The 19,406-nt window shown below is 38.2% G+C and overlaps 1 protein-coding gene and 1 pseudogene across 14 annotated transcripts in view; both read right to left on the bottom strand.

The window, feature by feature from the left end:
* The window catches only part of LOC105493237 (polypeptide N-acetylgalactosaminyltransferase 13), a 623,722-nt gene that overhangs the window by 160,805 nt on the left and 443,511 nt on the right, over window positions 1-19,406 (bottom strand). The gene's annotated exons all lie outside the window — the stretch shown is intronic.
* On the bottom strand, window positions 1,721-18,107 carry LOC139357117 (prohibitin 1 pseudogene; annotated as a pseudogene).

Here is a 19,406-nt window from a genome sequence, read left to right as displayed (position 1 = left end):
TAATGGTTTGTGCATTTCATGTAAATCTCTTCTTTTTTATTTTATAATTTTTAAACAGTGCTCTTTTTTGATTCCATATGAACTTTAAAGCAGTTTTTTCCAATTCTGTGAAGAAACTTATTGGTAGCTTGATGGGGATGGCATTGAATCTATAAATAACCTTGGGCAGTATGGCCATTTTCACATATTGATTCTTCCTATCCATGAGCATGGTATGTTCTTCCATTTGTTTGTGTCCTCTTTGATTTCACTGAGCAGTGGTTTGTAGTTCTCCTTGAAGAGGTCCTTTACATCCCTTGTAAGTTGGATTCCTAGGTATTTTATTCTCTTTGAAGCAATTAGTGTGATGCTAGCAGAAAAATAGGTCCAACAAATACTGAAATACAGATGAATATGAGAGAAGAATAGAAACCTTCCTCGATCATTCTTAAATAATCAAAGTATTTCATTGATTGATAACTTCATCTTTCTAGCTTCATGAAATATATGAACCTTCTTGTCATTATGCATATTTTTACATTCTTCCTTCCTGTTAAAATGGAGGCAATTAATCCCTATCCTATCAAAGATAAATCAATACTTCTTTTTCAGCCCCCCATTATATCCCTTATTATATCCCTTGTACCTTTGTTAAAGATGTCACTAATTTAGTCATTCCCCTTGCTTTTCTCCTGAAATATTAATCATGTTTCTCATTACTAGATTATGCCTATCTTTGCATAATACCCTCTAAAGTCGTCTATCTTTCAAATAGCTTTAAAAATTTATAAAACACAACAAAAAGTCAATTGCTTAATATCCACATCCTAGATATCTCATTGTTTCCTTTTACCATTAAATAATATAAAATATATATTTAATCTATGTTTTATATTTTATATATAATACATTTGTATCTCTAATATGTATTTTATATTTTTGTCATGGTAAAATTATGAATTATGTAATTTTAGTGTATTAGTGATACACGTTCTTAGGAAACAACAGTGAAAGCAGAAAGACAATTAAGATTCTATTGAGTTGACAGACAAGAGATGCTGGGGATTAGGGCAAGGATGGTGGCAGTGGAAACAGAGAGAGATGGTGCCACGTTCCTAAAGAACATGTATCACTAATATGGTAAAAATATATTTTAGTAGTCAGGCGCGGTGGCTCACACCTGTAGTCCCAGCATTTTGGGAGGCCGAGGTGGGCGGATCACGAGGTCAGGAGATCGAGACCGTCCTGGCTAACACAGTGAAACCCCGTCTCTACCAAAAATACAAAAAAATTAGCTGGGTGTGGTGGTGGGCGCCTGTAGTCCCAGCTACTTGGGAGGCTGAGGCAGGAGAATGTCATGAACCCAGGAGGCGGTGCTTGCAGGGAGCCGAGATTGAGCCACTGCACTCCAGCCTGGGCGACAGAGTGAGACTCCGTCTCAACAACAACAACAACACTAACAACAAAATATTAATATATATATAAAATATATAAATATGTAATTTATAATATATATTATAATATGTAATATTTTTTATAAATATATAATATAAATATATTTATATAAGCATTTTGTATTATATTATGCTAATTATGTAAAATATTATGTAATTATGTAGAATATTTTGCTAATATTTATATTAGCATAAATATGTATGATATATTTATATAAATATATAATATAAATATATCATATTATATTTATATATTATATATATATTTAGTGATACATGTTCTTTCCTTTCCTCAATTTCCATTTCTTTTTGACCTACTGTAAAAATTGCTGTTTATTTGTGTAGCTCCTTACAATTCCTCTGGTCAAAATAACAAATATCCCTTGATGCATTTATGATCTTGTTGACTCTTTTCTTGGAGTCTCCTGATTTTCCTCTTCTTATATGTTTATCCATTTTTACTTTAAATTTATATTTCAATGCTGGCCTTAATCTTTCTTTATACATTTAATGGGCGGTCTCATTTGTTACTATTAATTTACATAGGACCTGCATGCCAACAATCTCAACATTTATATCTCAGCCCAGACCTCTTTTCTGGGATCCAGACTTGTGTATCTATACATCTACTTGATACCTCCTCTTGTATGTTCCAGAAACATACAAACAGAAATGTTCAAACTTGGTTTGTTGATCACCCCTGTTCTGTCAGCCAGGTCTTATTTTTTTCTAATTTTTTTTTTTTCCAATTGATAGTATATGGTGCCAACATTCACCCAGATAGTCAAACCAATAAATACATAAGTAAAATAAATAAATAAAACTAGAACATATCATTGACTTATTTATTTCATCACCTGTATGCATATGCAATCCACTATTAAATCCTAGTAGTGCTATCTGTAAAATAATTCTCCATATGGCCATCTGTCTTTGTTTGCTTGGGCTGCCGTAACAAAATCCTGGGAGGCTTAAACAACAGAAATCTCCTTCTCACAGTTCTAGGGGCTGGGAAGTTAAAGACCAAGGTGCCAGCACGGTCAGTTCCTCATAAAGGTGTTCTTCCTGACTTGTAGATGACTATCTTTTTGCTGTGTCCTTCCATCACGGAGAGAGCACACTGGTTTTTCTTTCTCTTCTTGTAAGGATATCAGTCCTATTAAATTAGGACCCCACCCTTATGACTTCATTTTTCTTCAATTCCCTCCTCACAGGCCATATGTGAGGAGGTAATTGAAGCCTTCAATACATGAATTTTGTGGGAGCCTTCTCTCCGTTTCCACTGCCACCATCCTTGTCCTAATCACCAGCATCTCTTGTCTGTCAATTCAACAGACTCTTAATTGTCTTGCTGCTTTCACTGTTGCTTTCTACAATTTGTTTTGTACTGAGAAATCAAAGTGATCTTTTAAAAATTTAATTACTTAATTTTACTTCCCTGCTTAAATCCTTGAATGGTTTCTCATTGCACTGTGAATGTAAACACAATTCTTTAGCAGGGCCTCTAAGACCATACCTGATTTTCCCTCTCTGTCAAAAAACACTGGTGATATTGGCCCCCTGCCACATTCTAGAATAACATACCACATACCTTTTCACACACCAAATTCTCAAATCTCCTTCCCCTGTACCTGGAATACAGTTCTGTCAGCCCTTCACCTTGGCTACCTCTTTCCCATACTTGTCATCTCAGCTGAGACATCACTTCATCAGAGAGGTCTTCTCCAGTTGCTATATTTAAAGTAGCCCCACCCCAGTTATTTTCTCTAAGAGAACCCTGTTTAGTTCCCTCTTTGCTTACCACAATCTGTAACTTGTTTATTTGTATTCCTATATACTTTCTTTCCTCAACTAGAATGTAGGCTCTAAAAAGGACAGTGGAGATGTCTGTTCATTTTTGTAGCCCTAGAGCTAAGCCCAGTGCTACATACATAGTAGATGTTACTATATGTTGGTTGAACGGACAAATGGACAATTCAAAATTAACTACCAAGGTTAACATTAAAAATAAAAGACATTCCTGGTACAGTGATGAGGTTTAAACTTTTTTTTTTTTTTTTTTGCAATTTTAAATGGCATTTTTGTAGGCAATATCTTTAAAAGACTAGGTAAAATAATCTAGTCAAATGATATGCAACTGTTTTTCCACATGTCTTGGGAACTGAGGAAGTTCTTCGGAGGTCACAGCATAACGAAGAAAAATTAGAAATGGTTGATAGTTTATGGCAAATGAGATTGCTCAATGATACAATCTTAATTTTTAACGTGCTATGAAATCTATTTAACTAAGATCACACAAATCTCTTTCTCTCTCAGACATGATTTAGTAGAGTACTCAACATTCATTCCATGACCAGGCTTTTGTAAAAGGTGCTCCAGTTTCAGAAGAAATGACACATGACTTGTTATACATGAGAAGGAATTTAAGGTCTTCTCTTTATTGTGAGGAACACAAGGTGTTTGGTAAAGAGGCTTTTCCCTCCCTTCCTATGGAATATGCATAAATGAAGAGCTTCTTTCCTCCTTCACCCAAACAAAGGAGCTAACGGAATGAAGAAGAGACTGGCATTTCTCTCCCGGCTGGATAGTTGCACAGCAAATTAGCACGCTAGCCTGGTGCTGCCTTTAGAACAGAGAAGAATGTGTTCAGAGAGCTACATGACCCTAGGAAAAGAGAGTCCGCTCCCAATCTAGTGAATTCTGAAGCTATGATTGGGGTTTATTGTACAGGTTGTTTCAGCAGAATTGATAGGTCCAGTGATGCAGTGAACCTGGAGGAAGTGGTCTTTAATAGCATCTGGACAAGACCACAGTCATTTCTGGGATCTATAGAGCATGGAACATAGAAAAGAAAGAATGAGCTATGGGACTAACAGTAAGGCAGATCAGCAAGGAGGCACACTTTGAGAAAGGCAGTTGGGTGAAATAGAGACTAAGATCTCCCTCTCCAAAAAGGCCCTTGGAAAAGAGAAGAAATAAAGGTTGAAGCTGAGCACAGTTTGAAGAAAACAATAAAACTATGTATGGAAAATAATCACCTGGGTAAGGCCACCAATAGCAAGTGGAACCATATGGAGCCAACAACGGCAAGCCATCATCAAACTTACCACAAAAGACCTGCCATTTTTCTAGCCTTCCTATTTGACCCTACCCACTGGGGAAGGCAACCCACAAACCCCTGCCCTCTTTCATTCCAAGCTCCTCTTTCATCATGGGCCTAGGGAGAGAAGAGAATGTGAGCGATATGTGCCTACAAAAATCAAGGCTTTACAGTGGACATTAGAGTTTTCTCTAATGGCTGGGCATGGTTCCTCACGCCTGGACCTTGGGAGGCCCAGGTGGGCCAATCACCTGAGGTCAGGAGTTTGAAACCAGCCTAACTAACATGGTGAAACCTCGTCTCTACTAAAATTTAAAAAATACAAAAAATTAGCTGGGCATGGTGGCAGGTGCCTATAATCCCAGCTACTTGGGAGGCTGAGGGAGGAGAATCACTTGAACCCGGGAGGCAGAGGTTGCAGTGAGCCAAGGTCGCGCCACTGCACTCCAGCCTGCGTGACAGAGAGAGACTCCATTGCAAACATAAAAAATAAAATAAAATAAAAAGAATTTTCAATAACTAAAAGTTATTACAAAGCTATAAAATCAGTGCTAAATAACATTAAGGACTGAAAATGAGTATTCTTCAGAGCATAAAAGGAATAATTGGGGAAAAAACCCATTTTAAATCTGCACTCCACTAAATTCAGACTGAGCCCTGTTTAACTAGTGACTGACAGTTGTCCTCAGGACTCTCTCCATTTGCCTTTTTACAAATATGGATTAGTACTGTGGTTGTGTGAGTTAGATGCACAGGGCTCTTTATTTCCACCCTGTTGCTTCTTGGTCCTCCCCATAGCTTGTGGGTTTATTGGTTCTCTGCCAATATCAGGGCTCTGAATATAATACTCCAAAATATGTCAAGTTGGCAATTGAAAAAACTGCAGTAGCCAGGAGGCCACTCTGACCTTCTCCCACCTTTCTACCCTGAAGTATAGCCATAAAGAAATTCTCTGACTTACTCTGCCTGAAAGAAGATCATAAGACTCTAATTTTAGAGGGGTTCTGCCCTACAGCTTCAGGCCAAGAAGAATCTGAACAAACCAACCTTGCTAAGTGCCCCGCTTCCTTTAATTCCATTAGATCACACTTAATTTTTGTCCAAGCATACTGTCCATTCTTCTCGGATCCTAAGGATAAAAGTATCATTGACTTATGAAACAGATGCCTAAGGATAAAAATTCTTGGATCTTTAGGTCTTCATTTCTGAAGGCTCTCATTTGACATAAAACTTGGGTTAAATAAATTTGTCATGATATCCTTTTGTGAATCTGTCTGTCTTTTGTATAAGGGTGTCAGTTATAAACCTTGTGACAGGCAGGGAAAAGATATTGTTTTGTTTTCCCCTATATCCTGAACATGCACACAGACCAGGAAATGAAATCTGGTTTGAAATCTTTTAAAGTAGGGTTCTAATGGTCTCACTCCTTTCCATCTTAATTGGCAAAGATAAGGATATATGAAAGTGCAGATTTTATGTTATCCTCCTGACATGTAATGACATTTTGCATGTACATATACAGGTATAATGCTGCAACGGTTGATATTTGTAAGACAAGAAAAACCTGTCTGACTTTGATTCTCACAGATAAAGGCACTTCTTAAATATATTGAGGATAGATACAAAGAAGTGGTGGCAACTGTTCCATAACTCAATGAACACTGGCTCATGTTTTGCCTGTATGCCATAGGCTACTGACTCTTGAAATAATGTGAGTGCTTCTCCCATCAGCCATCTGTGCTCACAGAATGTGCAGATAAATGCTGATATTGTATTTCCTAGGTAAAGCCTCTCCTCAAAATTTGTACAAAAATAAAAAGATTGAGGTAGAAATGCATAACACTATGCATTAATTAGGCTAATATCTACTCATAGTAATACTAAGTTAATATAAGAATAAAACATTCAATTTATGAAATATTGACCAGATAAATGTCATATATTTAGACTCCGGGGTAATGTGAAAAAAATAAATGTTAAAGCAGAAAGAACTCAAATTGAGTGGAGTCCACAATGACTACCTCAATAATTTCCTTTAGTGTACCCTCAACATTTTAAAAGGAAGTGAGAAAAGAAAGAAGGAACATTATGACCCAGTCATACCATTCAGGACATAGGCATGGAAAGGACTTCATGTCTAAAACACCAAAAGCAATGGCAACAAAAGCCAAAATTGACAAATGGGATCTCATTAAACTAAAGAGCTTCTTCACAGCAAAAGAAACTACCATCAGAGTGAACAGGCAACCTACAGAATGGGAGAAAATTTTTGCAATCTACTCGTCAGACAAAGGGCTAATATCCAGAACCTACAAAGAACTCAAACAAATTTACAAGAAAAAAACAAACAACCCCATCAAAAAGTGGGCAAAGGATATGAATAGACATTTCTCAAAAGAAGACATTCATACAGCCTACAGACACATGAAAAAATGCTCATCATCACTGGCCATCAGAGAAATGCAAATCAAAACCACAATGAGATACCATCTCACACCAGTAAGAATGGCAATCATTAAAAAGTCAGGAAACAACAGGTGCTGGAGAGGATGTGGAGAAATAGGAACACTTTTACACTGTTGGTGGGATTGTAAACTAGTTCAACCATTATGGAAAACAGTATGGCGATTCCTCAAGGATCTAGAACTAGAAGTACCATATGAACCAGCCATCCCATTACTGGGTATATACCCAAAGGATTATAAATCATGCTGCTATAAAGACACATGCACATGTGTGTTTATTGCAGCACTATTCACAATAGCAAAGACTTGGAATCAACCCAAATGTCCATCAGTGACAGACTGGATTAAGAAAATGTGGCACATATACACCATGGAATACTATGCAGCCATAAAAAAGGATGAGTTCGTGTCCTTTGTAGGGACATGGATGCAGCCGGAAACCATCATTCTCAGCAAAGTATCGCAAGAACAGAAAACGAAACACCGCATGTTCTCACTCATAGGTGGGAACTGAACAATGAGATCACTTGGACTCGGGAAGGGGAACATCACACACTGGGGCCTATCACGGGGAAGGGGGAGCGGGGAGGGATTGCACTGGGAGTTATACCTGATGTAAATGACGAGTTGATGGGTGCTGATGAGTTGATGGGTGCAGCACACCAACACGGCACAAGTATACATATGTAACAAACCTGCACGTTATGCACATGTACCCTAGAAGTTAAAGTATAATAAAAACAAAAAACAAAAACTTGGGCTATGAAATAAGCAAACAGAATTTCTCTACTGGCTCTGTCACGTACTATGTATACTTGTGAAAATTATTATTTAAGTCTTTAAGGCCTTAACTTTCCCAATGGAAAGTGGGAATAATAATGACTACTTCCAAGACCCTAATAAGATTTTATGTGTAAAGGAACAAGGAACTATGTCTGGCACTTGATATGGGATGAAGTAAAATGATACTTGGATATTATTTAACTTTTATTGCCATAATTTCTCAGGGAAATCAACATCTATAGATTATTAGCTCATTCTTGCTTTTTAAAAAGAATTTTATTCAGGTCTTAAAAATGTTGTGTTTCTTTAAAATTACAACATCAGTGTCCAGGAGTTATGTACATTGTGTGGAGTCTAAAAGAATAGTCTATTAGCTTCTAATTAGAATACTGCATTTTATTCCCTGAAATTATTTTACAATGTCTGAACAAACACTATAAGCTGAATAAAACATGATATCTCATTCACATGAACAAGTGACATCTGAATTACTTTGTATCACTGAGTATATCCGATTGTTATTTTCTAGGCTTTCAACAGATTAATATTTTATATTTTATCTCTTTCAAGTAAATTTGATCATGTATACAATATAAACTATCCTATCATCCACAGGGAATTAAAACTTGTCTTTGTTCCCAGATATTTTTATAAATGTCTTATGATGGAGAAGGTTCTTAATCAAAATGTAAAATGCCCATTGCTCATTTGATAATCTACTCTATTTTCTTTCCCCTGCTAGGAGACAATTAACTAACATACTTCATCCTTTTCATGGTTTTTGGCACCTACATCAGTGACATTTTAATTAAAGTTCATAAACTTCATAAGCTCCACTTTGCAATCTCAGTTCTAGTGCTACTATTGTTTCTAATTTTACAGCTGTTGTACCAAATTCATGCAACTGCTTGTTTTTATATTAATCTTTATCTTTCCCCTAACCCATAAACATACTATGTCTGGCACAAAGTCATTCTTTTGTTGAGACGGAGTCTCGCTCTGTCACCCAGGCTGGAGTGCAGTGGCGCGATCACCGCTCACTGCAATCTCCGCCTCCCGGGTTCACGCCATTCTCCTGCCTCAGCCTCCCGAGTAGCTGGGACTACGAGTGCCCACCACCATGCACCATGCTCAGCTAATTTTTTTTGTATTTTTAGTAGAGACGGGGTTTCACCGTGGTCTCGATCACCTGACCTCGTGATCCGCCTGCCTCAGCCTCCCAAAGTGCTGGGATTACAGGCATGAGCCACTGCCCCCAGCCCAAAGTCATTCTTCAATATAGTCATAATGAAAACAAACAACAATAATATACAATGGAGACCATATAGCACAATGATTATGAGTAGAGGCTATAGCTCCTGATATTATATCCTAGCTCTGCAACTTACTAGCTGGGTGACCTCAGTTATGTCATTTTTCTATGATTTGGGTCTCAGATAATAAAATTAAACTAGAAGAATCTAGCCCAGCAATCCTAGTAAAAGAACATTGTTATGAGGATTAAGGCAACCTAATTCACATAAAGATACTGACCTTTTATTTGGCAAATGAATTGGAATGGAGTAAACGAGTGATTTATTGAGGAGTTACGGCAACAATCTAGAAGAGAGATGATAATGACTTTGCCCAAGGTGATGGCAATGAAATAGGAATTTAATAACTTGACACAATTTGGGAAATTAAAATTAAGAAATAATATATGAGGGTATGTCAGCAACATGGTGAAAGAGCAGGCTCTGGGCTACCCCTCATCCCACAGGCACATCTAGTATACAACTAAACATAAGTCAGTTCTCTCCAAGAGAAAGCCAAAATCCAAATGAAAGACCCCCACATGCCAGACTACTGAGAAATAGTCACATCAAAATGGATACTGAAAGCAGAAATACACTCATACACTAGCTCCACCCTGACCACAGAGCCTTACAGTGAGAAGAAAAATCTCAACTACCAGCTTCTTCCTGAGGGGTAAGGGGCTTGTACCACACATAAAGTGCCAACTTTTGCAGTCTCTACAGAGGGCTTGGCTCTTCAATCCCCATGCTTGATAAGCCACAGGGAGAGAGCATCAGAAGATTTATCTCAAGCATAAAAGAAAAGAAAAAAAAAAAGGTTTGAAACACATGAGCCCTCCTAGCAGATACAGCACTCAGGATTGGCCCAGCTTCTAAATTCCCCCAAAGTTGGTCTCAGGCTTTCCCATCAGCTTCCTGTGGTTCTGGCCTTTTAACAAGCCAGTATCTGGGAACATACATAGCAAATGAAGAATAAACCTTCTCCAGCTTAAACAGAAAGCAAGGCATGTCCTGTGTGTACCTTCTTCTCGGGCTTGCTCCTAAGATAAATTTCTGTAATCTCAGTCTACTCCTACAAGAGAGGTGTAAAAGTTCTGCTTGCTTTAATAGGAGAGTGGGCACTCCCCTTGCTTCCTTCCTTGCCTTGCTTTTAAGATAAATTTCTGCAATCTCTCATTAGAGAGAGACTGGGGGACCTCTTCATTCCTGATTGGAAAAGTAGGCATTCTCTGCACCTTCTTCCCTGCTTTGTTTCAGTGATAATTCTGGACTACATTCTTCCCCTGCTAGAAGGGTGTGAGACTTCCACTTGTTTGAATGGGAGCGTGGGCTCTCCCTGCATATTTTTCCCTGGTTTGCCCCAGTAGTAAATCTAGATGTGCACACTCTCACTGTGAGTGGCTTCTGCATGCATTGAGTGCCCCAACTTTTATAGCCTTTACCCAAGGGACTGGCTCCTAAATCACTTAGGTATAGGAGTCGACAGAGCTCTGCACTCCTAAGTCTCCTAGACCACAGGGAACAAGAAAAGACTTTTAAACTTGAAAATGTTCAGCATCTCTCTCACTAAACTCAAAGTGAGCATTCTGATTATGAGCAGAGGCAGCTGCTTCAGACTGTCTCCTTGGTGAAGGACAGAATAAGTGGGACATAAACTTTGGCTCTCAGCTTCTCTGTAAGAAAAGAAGAAACTGGAACACACATCTAACACCCTAGCCTCTCTAGCTGAATCCCAAGAGACTGTCTTCTATTCCAGCTCTCTCAAGGCAATAGCATGACTTGGCAATCACTAATTTCTTGGGGATTTATATGCTTTGGCTGTGTCCCCACCCAAATCACATTTTGAATTGCAGCTCCCATGATTCCCATGCGTTGCGGGAGGAACCCAGTGGGAGGTAATTGAATCATGGGGTTGGGTTTTTCCCATGCTGTTCTCTTGAAAGTGAATAAGTCTCATGAGATCTGATGGTTTTATCAAGGGGAGTTCCCCTGCACAAACTCTCTTGCCTGCTGCCTTGTAAGATGTGCTTTTGCTCCTCCTTTGCCTTCTGCCATTTTGTGAGGCCTCCCAGCCATGTGGAACTGTGAGTTAATTAAACCCCTTTCCTTTATAAATTATCTAGTCTCTGGCATTTCTTTATTAGCAGCATGAGAATGGACTAATATAGTAAATTGGTACCATCACAAGCCTGGCGACTTAGGACAAAAAATTTTTTTCATAGACCAGCCTAGTTGCTTTGTGCAGTCTTGGGACTTGATACTCTGCATCCCAGCCATGGCTAAAAGGGGCCAGTATAGAGTTCAGACTGTTGCTTTAGAGTGTGTAAGCCCCAAGCTTTGGTGGCTTATACATGGTGTTGGGCTTGTGGGTGCACAGAAGTCAAGAATTGAGGTTTGGGAACCTCTGAGTAGGTTTCAGAGGATGTGTAAAATTACAATGGTGGAGCTGCGCAAGACCAAGGGAACCTACCTCTTGCATCAGCAAGACCTGGATGTGAGACATGGAGTCAAAGGGAATCATTTTGGAGCTTTAAGATTTGACTGCCCCACTGGATCTCAGACTTGCATGAAGCCTGCAGGCCTATTCATTTGGGCAATTTTCTCCTATTTGGAACAGCTGTATTTTCTGAATGACTGTACCCCCATTGTATTTAGGAAGTATCCAACTTGTTTTTGATTTTACAGGCTCATAGGCAGAAAGGACTTGGCTTGTCTCAGATGAGACTTTGGACTGTGGACTTTTGAACTAATGTTGAAATGAGTTAAGACTTTGGGGGACTGTTGGGAAGGCATGATTGATTTTGAAATGTGAGGACATGAGATTTGGGAGGGCCCGGGGTGGAACAATATGGTTTGGCTCTGTCTCCCCACAAATATCATCTTGAATTGTAGCTCCCATGATTCCCGCATGTTGTGGGAGGAACCTGGTGGGAGGTACTTGAATCATGGGGGTGGTTACCCTCATGCTGCTGTTCTTGTGACAGTGAGTAATTCTCATGAGATCTGATGTTTTGTAAAGGGGCATTATCCTATACAAGCTCTCTTGCCTGCCTCCATGTAAGATGTCACTTTCCTCCTCCTTTGCCTTCCACCATGATTGTGAGGCCTCCCCAGTCATGTGGAACTGTGAGTCAATTAAATCTCTTTCCTTTATAAATTACCCAGTCTTGGGTATGTCTTTACTAGTAGTGTGAGAATGGAATAACACAGGGGCCAATGAAAGCAAAATGGATTAGACAAACAAAGTGTTTTCAGGCACCTAGAATCTCCAGCCATGCTAATTGGGAGGAATATCTCCAACACAAGACCAATCTAGCAAGACTGGGAGAGGTGGTTCTTTTATCTAAGGTACTGAATCCCACATAAAGTCAAGGAAAATGAAGAAATATGAAAACATATTTCAAATAAATAATAAGATAAATCTCTAGAAGCCAACCCTGATGAAATGGAGACATAGAATTTACTCGATAGGCAGTTCAAAAGAACAGTCATAAAGATGATCACTGAGGTGTGGAGAGAAACGTATGAACAAACTGAACTTTAAAATGGAGATAGGAAATATTAGTTAACACCAAACAGGAATTATTGAGCTGAAGAATATAATAATAACAATTCAAAAGAGGAGTTCAACAGGCAAGTAGAACAAGCAGAAGAAGGATTGATGAACTAGAAAACAGGTCATTGGAAATAATCCAATCTGGGTTGGGGCAAAAGGAAGGCATCATTAAGAATCACTGGGCTGTGGCCCAGTTGACCCTCAGGGGTAAAGACAGGGTGGGCCCTCACTGGAGCAGTTGGAGGAGCACAAAGCACGGACTGCCCCACAGGCAGGTAGGTGACGCTCCCAGAGTATGAGAGCTGGTATGTAATGTCTCGCAGGTTCCAGCTTACACAGCTCAATCAGGCTATCCCTGCCGTGGCCAGTGAGTTGGGGATCAGCTCTGCTGCCTTGGAGTTGTCATCGGCAGAGATGATGGCTGCCTTTTTCTGATGCTCAGCCTTTTCCACCACAAATCTGGCCCTCTCTGCTTCCTGCTGAGCCACCTGTTTGGCTTCCACTGCTTCTGCAAACTCCTGCAAACTCCTGATGTGTGAAGGACACGTCATCCAGGATGAGCCCAAAGGTGGCTGCTTGCCCTGTAAGGTCATCACTCACCTACCTGGAGACCAGCTCTCTTTGGGTGGTCAGTTATCCTGCAACAAAGTGAGCCACCACTAACTTGAGGGTTTTGGTAGTGATGGACAGCAGCACACAGTCATTGTAGTCCTCTCCGATGCTGGTGAAGATGTGAACAAACTGGCTAGCAACAGGCCAGAAGAGGATACAAAGTGTGATGTTGACATTCTGTAAATCTTTGCTACCAGTGATGACTGGCATATCACATGGTTGAGGACAGCAGTTAAAGAAAATTGGTTTCTGTACCCATGGGATGAGAAAGTGAGTCCCTTCCCCTACCACAATGTCCTGTATGCCACAGAATCAGTCAAAGATGGCAGCTCTGTGTCCAGCATCCACACTGTACAAGGCAAAGTTCACCACGCCTCCTACAACAGCTAAGGCCAGGCCAAACTTACTAATGGACTCAAACACACTGGCAGCCATGTTTCCTTCTGCTGGACCCTCTCACACCTGCTTCCACTCTGACCATATTTTTATATTTTTTTGTTTCTACCTAGTGGTACTTTTTCCTTCAGGTTGAAGAACTCCTTTTAGTATTTCTTGTAAGGCATGTCTAACAAAATGAATAACTCAAAGCACATGATCATCTGAGTAGAAGCAGAAAAAATTTTTGACAAATTCAATATCCCTTTATGTTAAAAACTCTCAAAAACTAGGTGTACAATAAATGTACTTCAATGCAATAAAAGCCGTGTATAATAAGGTCACAGCTAACATCACACTCAACAGTGAAATGCTGAAAGCTTGTCCTGTAAGGTCAGCAACAAGAATGCTCAATCTTGCCACTTATATTTGGCATAGTACTTGAAGTCCTAGCCAGAGCATTTAGGCAAGAATAAGCTAAAGATATCATATATGAAAGAGAGAAGTGAAATTATCTCTGTTTGCTGATGATATGATCTTATATGTAGAAAACCCTAAAAGCTCCACCAAAAAAACTGTTAGAACTGATAAACAAATTTGTAGGTTACAAAATCAAAATATAAAAATCACTGGTATTTCTACACACTAATAATGAGCTATCCTAAAAAGAAATGGAAAATAACAATCCCATTTACAATAACATAAAAAATACTTAGGAGTAAATTTAGCCAAGGAGATGAAAGATGTGTTTATTGAAAATTATAAAACATTGATTAAAAAACTGAAGACATAGATAAATAAAAATATATCTCATAGTCAGATAATGTCGGTAGAATTCATACTACCTAAAGTGATCTACAGATTTCATGCAAAACCTATCAAAATTGCAATGTTATTTTCACAGGAATATAAAAGATAATCCTCAAGTTCATATGGAAGCAGAGAAGACTCTGAATATCCAAAGCAATTTTGAACAAAAAGAGCAAAGCTGGAGCATCACATTTCCTGATTTCAAAATATACTATAAAGCTATTATAAATCAAAAAAGCATGGGACTGGCATAAAAACAAACACATAGACCAGTAGAACAGAATTAAAAGCCCAGAAATAAACCCAAGTATTTATAAATTGATTTTCAACAGAGGTGGCAAGAACACATAATGAGGGAAAGAGAGTGTCTTTAATATGTGACATTGGGAAAACTTGATATCCACATGTAGAATAATGAACTGTACTATTTCACACCGTACACAAACATCAACTCAAATTGGATAAAATATAAACTTAAATATAAGACTTGAAAGTGTAAAGTTACTCAAAGAAAACACGGGGAACAAACTCCACGATATTAGTCTGGGCAATGATATCTTGGCTAGGACTCCAAAAGTATAGGCAACAAAAGTAAAAAGAGACAAATTAAATTGCATCAAACTAAAAAGCTCTTCCATAACAAAGGAAGCAACAGAGTGAGGAGACAACTCATGGATTGGGACAAAATATATGCAAACCATATGTCTGATAAAGAGCTAGTATCCAAAATAAAGACTTCAAAAAACTTAATAGCAAAAATACTAATAACCCAATTTAAAAATAGGCAAATGATATGAACAGATGATTCTCAAAAAAAGATAGGAATTGCTAACATATGTGAAAAAATGTGCAACATCACTAATCATTAAAGACATGGAAATTAAAACCACATGAGGTACCACCTCACATCTATTAGAATGGCTATTATAAAAAGAAGAATGATAATAAGTGTTATATTTCACAGTAATTCTCCGAATCCTCATTCTCCACATGAGGATGTGGAGAAAAGGGAACCCTTGTACACTGTTGCGGAAATGTAAATTTGTACAGCTATTTTGGGAGATAGTTTGACGGTTCCTCAATAAGCTAAAACTGGAATTACCATATGATCCAGCAATCCCACTTCTGGGTATATATTCAAGGGAATTGAAATTCATATAAGAAGGAGTTATCTGCATTCTCATGTGGATTTCAGCATTATTCAGAATAGCCAAAATACGGATGCAACCAAAGTACCCATCAATGGCTGGATGGATAAAGAAAATACACACACACACACACACACACACACACACACACACACACACATATACAATGGCATGTTATACAGCTGAACAAAGGAAGGGAATTATGTTATTTGTGATAATATGGATGGAACTGGAGCACATTATGCTAAATGAAATAAGCCAGGCACCGAAAGATAAATATTTTATAAATTTACTTACGTGAGGAATCTAGAACAGTCAATCTTATAGAAAGAGAAAGTAGATTATAGGGAATCAGGGAGAGATGGGGAAAGAGAAGATGTTGGTTAAAGGATAAAAAATTTCAGTTAGACTGGCAGAATAAGTTTTAGTGATCTGTTGCACTGCAGGGCGACCACAGTTAATGATGATGTATTGTGTATTTCTTTTTTTTTTTTTTTTTTTTCTTTTGAGACGGAGTCTCGCTCTGTCGCCCAGGCTGGAGTGCAGTGGCGCGATCTCCACTCACTGCAAGCTCCGCCTCCCGGGTTTACGCCATTCTCCTGCCTCAGCCTCCCGTGTAGCTGGGACTACAGGAGCCCGCCACCGCTCCCGGCTAATTTTTGTATTTTTTTTTAGTAGAGACGGGGTGTATTGTGTATTTCAAAATTGCTTAAATAGTATAATTTTAACATCTCACCACACATATAAAAATAAGTTTGGGAGGTGGTGGATATGTTAATTGACTTGATTGGCTCTTTCTATAATGTATACATAGATGTAACAATACAATGTATCTTACAAATATACACAGTTATTATGTGTTAATTACAAATAAACATAAAAATAAAATAATATATGTACTTTCCCTTACCTATTATGTCCTCCCTATTAGGCACAGCCCACATTTGTTTTCTTCCTGTAAACAGTTTTTGACTATGATAGTTTTCATTGATCTCAAGTTTTCACTGATTTATAGAACTTACTATCTATCTACCTCTATATCACCCCATTGAGTTCTCAATTCTACAGTTTGTCATCTAGACAAATATTCATGTATATGTATGTGGATGTGAGGATGTGGGTATGTGTTTGTGTGTATATACACACACACATATATAGGTGTGTGTACATGTGTGTATATGTGTGTATTTTGTATATATTAGCCTTATAGTCCCACTCACGTTATCTCTTCAAGAAAAAGCATCACGTTTCTACATTATGGAACTGAAGTATAATTTATATATAGTAAAAAAATCAGAAATTAAAGATACCATTCTCTCAGTGTTAGCTAAGTCTAAAAAAAGTTTAGCTCATATCAGTGCTCAATAATAATTGATCATTGATCTATTAATATTGATAAAGAAAAATCAGAAAAATTACACAAGGCACACAAAATGTATCTACCATGTAATGGAATCAGGAAAAACAGCTGTTATTTTCTCAATTTTGGTAAAGGGAAAACTTGAAGATACTGGTGACTTAATTTTCAAAATATATTGTTCCACATTCCTGTTTGCTTCAAAAATAATAAAAATCCCTGTCAGTATATCAACTCTCCACTTTCCATAATTCAAGTAGCTTGATGACAAATCCCATAAATCTTAGAATTGAAACAAAGCCTAAAAAGGCCTTCATTGAGATGCTGAAGGCACTATGATCCTTGATAAACTGGCATGCACAAACACAAAACGCATGAAAGTCATTCAAATGGAACAGGCATGAAGGTTATAGTAGGCATTTTCTCTGCATTCTTGAAATGAAACTTGCCACTTTTTCTTCATTGTCATTTTGATTGAGCGAATACCTTCTTGAGTTATTTGGTTGACACTTGACCTACTTTTAACTTCACAGTGTAATGTAGATTTATGTTACTTGGGAGTGGTGGCTAGAGTTGAAGTCTGATGTGATGATAACATCTCAAGATGAAGATTTTTCTACATCAAGTTATTGTGGCCTTTAAGTGGTCACCTGCCAGAAGCCACAGGGAGATCCAACACACCTGAGGATTCTGTACAATACTTGATAATTTAATGTTTTTTTAAACAAAATATTTTGCATGGAAAATAAAAGAAAGCATCATATTTAAAATTGGAAAGCTGGATTCTGTTCTTGAAATAGACACAAACTGATTGTAGAATTTGGAACAAGTCATTTAATCTGGAGAGTCCTTAGAAAACTCACATGCAGAAGAAGAAGGAATGAGGTTGATGATGGTTTTGTGTTTTTTTGCCATATATTTATGATTTAGATTAGTCTTTTTAAATAGGGTGCAGGGGAATGATGAGAATGATAAAAACCCTCCAAAATTTAAATAAAACTTTTCCTACTAAGGCAAGCTTATTTTACTTTAGCTGTATTAAAAGAATATAATAAGATTGTGATTTTGTGAAAAAGAGAAAGCATAAAGGAGCTGACACTATAAAACTTATTATGAGGCAATAAATTTTTTATTTTTTTTGAGATAGAGTCTCGCTCTGTTGCCCAGCCTGGAGTGAGGTGGCACGATCTCAGCTCACTACAAGCTCTGCCTCCCAGGTTCACGCCATTCTCCTGCCTCAGCCTCCCAAGTAGCTGGGACTACAGGCACCCGCCACCATGCCCCGCTAATTTTTTTGTGTGTGTGTTTTTAGTAGAGACGGGGTTTCACTGTGTTAGCCAGGATGGTCTCAATCTCCTGACCTCATGATCCACCCGCCTCAGCCTCCCAAAGTGCTGGGATTACAGGCATGAGCCACTATGCCCGGCCAATAAATGTGTTTTTCCCCCTGAAATATGGGAATTCCTCTCATTTAGAAAGCTCACAGATGTTTTAAAAACAAGAAAAAACAGAAGAACACTTTTGTTCCCTTTAGGATAATTTTTCAGGTCTTAGCCATATTAGGGTAATTTGGAGATGTTAAAGTTGGCATTAAACGTAGACAATGCTGAGTTGAATCCATCCCATGTATTTATCCCACCAATGTCAGTTTGCTTCTAAAATGTCCACTTAACAAGTATATTCCCTTATCAAGTATTTTCTGCTTAATTTAGTAATGAAGTTCCTGAAAGCCCCAAATTCAAAATGGTCCTTTTCATACTTACTCATTTTCTAAAGGAATTAGCAAATTGACCTTGAAGTAGGTTTTTTTAAAGGATGTCTCTCAATCACGGTTTATCTTTTGCTTTTCCAAAGGCCTAGCAACTGACTTTTGAGGGAGCAGCAGCGGGGGCAGAGTAGGGGCATGGAAAGGGAGAGAAAAATGTAGAGTGAAAGAATGCAAAGGTATGTATATACTGAATGTAGAATTGAAGGAGAGGATGTGTTTAAGAACAAAATGTGCACGAACCAGTGTGTATGAGAGGTATGGTGAAGTGGTGTTGATCATGGATGGAGACTTTAATCTCATCTCCCACCTCTCTCAAAACCAGCAACCCATTCCTAGCAGCTAAAAACATAGTGAAGCTACCCCCAAAACACACATGCCAACATTTCATAATGTACAATCTACTGTCACTTTTTGCCTTTCAACAACTTTCTTTGCCTTGGAGTTTTCTGATTTTTAGGGTTGATCACCACACTATGCCTTCTGTATTTTCTGGGATCAGAAAAATTGTTACATGTCATTACTCCACAACTTATTAGGGCTGCTGATATTTCAGAAAATCCCAATTGTCCTTTAGATCAACAATACACCAGCCACATGGTTCTGATTGTATTATGGCAAATCTTCCATTCTCTGTGTAAATAAAATGTATGAATACAACAGGCAAGAAATAAAAAATGTAAAGCCATCTGTCAGATGTTAAAAAT

Source organism: Macaca nemestrina, chromosome 11 (genome assembly GCF_043159975.1).
Source record: "Macaca nemestrina isolate mMacNem1 chromosome 11, mMacNem.hap1, whole genome shotgun sequence".
In the NCBI taxonomy this organism is placed as follows: Eukaryota; Metazoa; Chordata; class Mammalia; order Primates; family Cercopithecidae; genus Macaca; species Macaca nemestrina.
This window is presented reverse-complemented; position numbering and strand designations above follow the sequence as displayed.